The sequence below is a fragment of the Mus pahari genome, chromosome 7 (genome assembly GCF_900095145.1).
Source record: "Mus pahari chromosome 7, PAHARI_EIJ_v1.1, whole genome shotgun sequence".
NCBI lineage: Eukaryota > Metazoa > Chordata > Mammalia > Rodentia > Muridae > Mus > Mus pahari.
Window position 1 is genome coordinate 92,985,726 of NC_034596.1, and position 6,000 is coordinate 92,991,725.

General features: G+C 42.6%; 1 protein-coding gene across 2 annotated transcripts in view; it reads right to left on the reverse strand.

Moving 5' to 3' along the window:
* Positions 1-6,000, reverse strand: part of Kcnk10 (potassium two pore domain channel subfamily K member 10) — a 132,076-nt gene that overhangs the window by 46,487 nt on the left and 79,589 nt on the right. The gene's annotated exons all lie outside the window — the stretch shown is intronic.

The window sequence follows — 6,000 nt, forward strand, 5'->3', positions numbered from 1 at the left end:
GGACACCATTGACTGGCACAAAAAGTTTCACCTTCGCCTCTGTAGACAAAACCTCCAGGTACGCTACTGCTCCACCACATCCTCCTTGCCTGGACTTGCTATATTCAACATCTGCTTTCACAGAGTAAGAGACACTGAACATTAACAAGGAAACTGGTCTACTACAAACTCAGAAGGGACAAGGGACTTAGCCTTCCCTCCCCCAGGTAGGTAATCCTGGTGATGGAGAAAAATGAGTAAGCAAAGACTCTGTGTCTCTTTACCCTAATGACAGTGAAGCCAAGCTGTGCCCAACTCTCTTTCCTGGGAATGGCACCCAATCCCTGCCTCTTGTATCTCTGTCCATTACCCTTGCACCCAGAGCAATCAGTGCTAAATAAATGTTGATGGAATCGAGGTTTGAACATAAAGAATTCCATCTATAATAAGGTCAATTGAAATGAGTTTCATTGTTTGAAAACATGAACATCTGCATTCTTAAGAGTTATGCAATTATGTCAGTCATTCATGTAGAGTGAGTGTTGGGAGTATTCCATATAAATGGGGCTAGCGATAGTATTACTGGAAGAAAAAAGCATACAATTTTAGCACAGTTTACATAGGGTGAAAGCCTCAAGTAATTGGTAGTCATTTTCTTGTCAAATATCATTATAGTCTTACAACAGTCCCTTAACAGTCTCCCCAGTTCAGGTGGTTCAAGTGGAGTCTGTTTCTGAATCCATGCAATGGGTGAAATATATTGTTCCATGGCAAGAGACACATTTGAGAACATAGCACAGAGAGGAACAATGTTCATAGCATGGCCAAAAAAAGAAAAACGTGTTCTTGGACATCACTCCTGCTCCTGTGGGCCCAGAGAGCTCACTGTCAGATTCCGCCTTGGGGATAAATCACTTGGCTACTCCTGAACAATCTTGTGCTCAGAATCATTCAAACCTCTTGCCGCAAATTATTTAAATTGCAGCTTCCGTTTCTCAGCTGAGTGTGCCGGCAAGACTTCCTAATCTTGTTTTCCTTTGCTCGCTATCTTGTTGGTTTGAATGTGAGACAAAGCTCCAGGGACTTCTCAGATGCTTTCAGGATCTTGGACAAAATGATGTTGCCAGGCATACCCACCCAGAATAATCTGATTTGCACTGATTTATTTGGTTAGAAAGAAAACAAGCGTGCCTCCACAGCTTTGCATTGCACGGGTGAGTCTTGGAAAGATTCTAGAACTTGTAGAGACACTGACTTCAGCTTGACTGTCTTATGACAGCTTCGTTTCAGGCAATGCAGGCTTTCTGTTAGTTCATCTCAGAAAGATATTACAGAGCAAACTGAAACCTTGGGCCTGCTGAGTATGCAGTCATTAATCTAGACAAGCTCTACACTTGTCCTCTGGTCAGCTCACAGGGCATGCTGGTGTCACCCAGAGAAACCAGAGAAAAACTTAGACCCATGTAATCTTTCCAAATCTTATGGTATCAGAGACAGTCAAGAAAAATGTGAAGAAGAAAGTATTTGGTGGTAGCAGTAGTAGAACTGATTGGCATTTCACAGATTGGAATATCTCAGTGGAAAAAAAATGGTTTCTCCATAAGGCAATATTCAAATATGTCATGAGTGCATATATGTATATATACAGTTGACACAGTGTGTTCCTGAGTGTGTGAACAATTTTAGCTCAATGACTTAAGTGAACCCATGGTGCCTGGGTGGTAAACATGGTAGCTATTGGCAAGCCAAACACCACTGAGACTGAGAAATAGAAGAGACAGCTCACCTGCTACATGAACAACTTCTCCAAAAGAACTTAACTAGCACCTTGGATATAGGCAAAGCAAAAGGAATCCAGAAATCCCTCTACCAATCAGTTGCTGCAGAGTCTCGGTAAAGGAAGGCTGACCAGCCCGGCAAGGACACAGAAACAAAGAGGTTATTACAGAAGAGGGTCATATGGGTCTTGGTTCTGCTTGCCCCTAAGTAGAAAACATCTCAAAGTCCTTGAAGAGAAAGCTAGTCCCAAATCTTGGGTCCTATCTATCTCTGACTCAACAGTGCCCATCTTGTACCCAACAGTGCTTTCAAGCAACTTAGTCCTGAGGCACAAAGAGCTCCCCACCTACTTCGTATGTGCCCAAATCAAATCTTTGCCAAACTGTGCCTTTCAGCTATACCCTGTGGAACCAACCTGTCTATACTCGCATAATTTGCATGAGCTATGCAAGTCACACAGGATCTCACACTCAGAAAGGGCCTATGTAGAAAAAAAGTTCTTGTGCACACAAATAAACACTGGAGAAGTCAGAAAAAGATAAGCACATGGCTTATCACTTCAATGGAATGAGGTGCTTAACTGTTCCTCTGAGAATGCTGGGAATAAACACAGTTTACAACCTAGAGAGCTTCCGCTACCTGATGAGCCAGGCTCTGCCAGTGTCTCCCACAATTTATGCTTTTCCTATCGTCTTAGTCAGGGTTTATATTCCTGCACAAACATCATGACCAAGAAGCAAGTTGGGGAGGAAAGGGTTTATTNCTTTACTGGCTTACTTCCCCTGGCTTGCTCAGCCTGCTTTCTTATAGAATCCAAGACTACCAGCCCAGAGATGGTCCCACCCACAAGGGGTCTCCCCACCCTTGATCACTAATTGAGAAAATGCCCCACAGCTGGATCTCATGGAGGTACTTCCCCAACTAAAGCTCCTTTCTCTGTGATAACTCCAGCTGTGTCAAGTTGACACAAAGCTAGCCAGTACACCTATCCCAAACATTTCCATTTAAATCTGGAACAGTGCTTCTGGGCCACAAAACTCGTCCTTATGAATGATGTCACTTATGCTTTATGACTAAGTGACTCCTGGGTTATCTCGGGCCAGGCCAGTCCTGATACCCACTGGCATTGGGTTTTCCTCAGTCATTCTCCCTAGACCCTAAATCTTGGGTCCTATCTATCTCTGAGTCAACAGTACCCATCTTATACCCAAAGTACCCAGCAGTGCTTTATAAAGAATCACAACGTACACATATCTTAAAATTGTTGTGCACTGGGGACTGAATTAACTGTTTTCAGGAAACTTTTCTTTTCCCAAAATTGTGCTGTGCTTAAATATGGCTGAAGTAAACGACCGGCGTCAGACTCTCAAAGTCTTGGCCCGGCACTCATGACATAAAACCTCCTAAGCCGAGTTTCATGCTTCTCTCACCTGTATCATTTCCCTGCTGGCTGTAAGCCTGGAGGGGCCCTCCACAGTCCTATGCTTGGCTAACTATTCTGATGCTCCCATGTTGGTATTCATAATCACTTTTTAGTAATGAACCATGTGTTTTCAGTTTGCACCAAGCCCTGCTGACCTTGGTAAATGACACCAGGATCCATTGCTTACTTACTGTGACATAAGTTGTTTAACTTTTCCAGTTCTCATTCTTGCCATAGATAAATGAGGCTAATCCCTATCCTATGTGGTTATTACAAGTTTGAATGAAGAGCATGTGTGTAGACCCTGCTACCCTCTAACAGTAACTGTTAGGTACAATGGTCACTATTTGGGTGGCCATGGATTAAATATCCAATCAAAGTATTTAATAACTTCAAGGTGCTACTTCAGTACCTTTTCTGGTCCAACCCTTTGTTGATGCTACTAGGCAAGAAACACAGTTGCCAGCTAACTCCTGACACTTGACCAGGAAGTATACGATCCTAAAAATGTCACCAATACTAAAATCTAATTTTGTTTCATAGCTATTGGTAAAAATGTGGATTCAAGCAGGGCTGGAACCTGGAGGCAGGAGCTGACGCGGGGGGGGGGGGCGTGGTGAGTGGTGAGAGAGGGGAAGGGTGGCTGCTTACTGGCTTTCTCTGCTTGCTTTCTTATAGAACCCAGGAGTACCAGCCCAGGGATGGCACCACCCACAATGAGCTGGGCCCTCCCACTTGATCAATAGTTGAGAAAATGCCTTGCAGCTGGATCTCATGACATTTCCTCAACTAAGGCTCCTTTCTCTGTGATGACTCTAGCTTGTGTTTAGTTAACACACAAAACCAGACCACTCAGGCTGTTAACCCACATTGTATAAAGGAAGATGAAATGGAAAAACAGCCCACTGTGCATGCATTTTTGTTTTGAATATTTTCGATCTATAATTTGTTTGAGTCTGTGATATGAAAGCACAGATACAGAAGGCCAATGGTTTAAGCATAATCTCTATATATCAGCACATGAAAGGCTTTTTTAAAAAAAAGCAGAATGACACTGAGTAGTTGTACTGCTTTTCAGAAAAGGCCCTACCTAACACATGTAATTCACACTACACATGAGAGTCTTTCTGGAAAGTGATTTGGCAAGCCCTTAAAAGCTCCATGCCCTTTGACAGAGCAATCTCTGTGGACTTTTTCCAAGGAAACAGCCAACATCCTGCTGAAAGGTTTCCACCATGTTGTTAAGAGGGTCACAAAAGTACATACATCTTAATCCCTCTGCATGTGACGACGGTATGGGTACTGAGCCCAAGAGGGACATCTATGATGGGTTGTACAAAGAGCTCTGAAGCTCTCACAGTGCCCATAGTGGAGGGAAATGTCAACGACATCAGCTTGCAAACTATCTTTTGACCTAGAGCTATCAGAACAGGCTCTGAGCCTCACTCACAGTTAATGAGACAGAGCTTCCCAGGGTAACTACTCCACTTCCCTGACTCCTAGATAGTGGGAAATTTCTCAGGAACAGCTGAAAAATGACCAAGCCCTGAGACTACTTGTAAGCCTTGTCATAAGCCTTGCAATGAACTTACCATAAGTACCTATTAGCTTTTTAAAATGTAGCAATTTGTTTCTCATCTCATTACTTCTTACATTGTATCAAGCTACTTTTTTTTTTTAACTTCTCTAACTGTATGGCTTTATAATGGCCCTCTGGAATTAAATTTTCCTCAGCTAAATAGTATTCAACTTACAATTCATTTTGTCTTAGGTAATAGAAAGAGAGGGAAAAGTAACATTTTTTTTAAGTTGCACAGAACAGGGACTCAGCCTGCTTTGGGTGGTGGGTTATATTTTTGTCTATGTGGTTGTTTTGTAATGGTTGCCTGTTGGTAGACGGCATCTTCATATTTCGTAAATAAAGGTCCTGATCGTACGCACAATTGATTAAAGAGTGATCAGCTTCTTTCTGCAGAAGAAACAACCTCTCAAATAGCCAAGACAAGAACACATGGACCTAGAGGCTCATCAGACAGGGAAGCTCCATCTAAGACTTGAACGAATATCATGTGGCCCAAAGACGGCTGCTGCAGTGACCAGAAGAGTCAGGCAATGATCACTGGGTCAAAGAATATTTACAGACCCACTATGAACTCTCTTCCCTCTGTGAACATTGGCTTGGAATGTCTAGATTATAGACAATTCAAGCCTAAAAATCCTACTCACTCTTAAAAAAAATAGAAAATGTGATATTTCTTACTATATTGCAAGTAGTTCCAAGAGCTCACAGGACATGAGCAGGGTCCGCTTACCCCTCACCCTTTCCTTACTCTGGGAGTGTTAGCTCAACTAACAGAGAAACCTACTGAGAGATGACTGGGGGCTGGGGTCCAGGAGGGAAGGTGGGCAGGGGCATGGCTCCTCCAGGATTACCATCCGTAAGAAAGTAAGGAAGCCATGCCCTCCAAAGTTCAAGCAAAATCCCTAGAAATTGTTGGCCATGTTGAACTGATATTTCACAGTCTGAATTTCTTTGTATAGATAATATCATTTTTCTCCAGGGCCTAAATCAGATATACTGTTGTTAGTAGTAAGGTGAATTTTTAAAAAACGAATGTATGTGTAGGTGACTGAAAAAACAAGTAAAGATCAATAAATACCATTAGGGCTTTACTGGAAAGCCTAACAGTGCTTCGGTATAGAGTTCTTTCAGTGAACCAGACAAAACCCTGATATAGCAAGAATAGTCAAACACATTCTAACCTGATGTAATGGTTTGTATATTCTTGGACCAGGGAGTGGCACCATCTGGAGGTGTG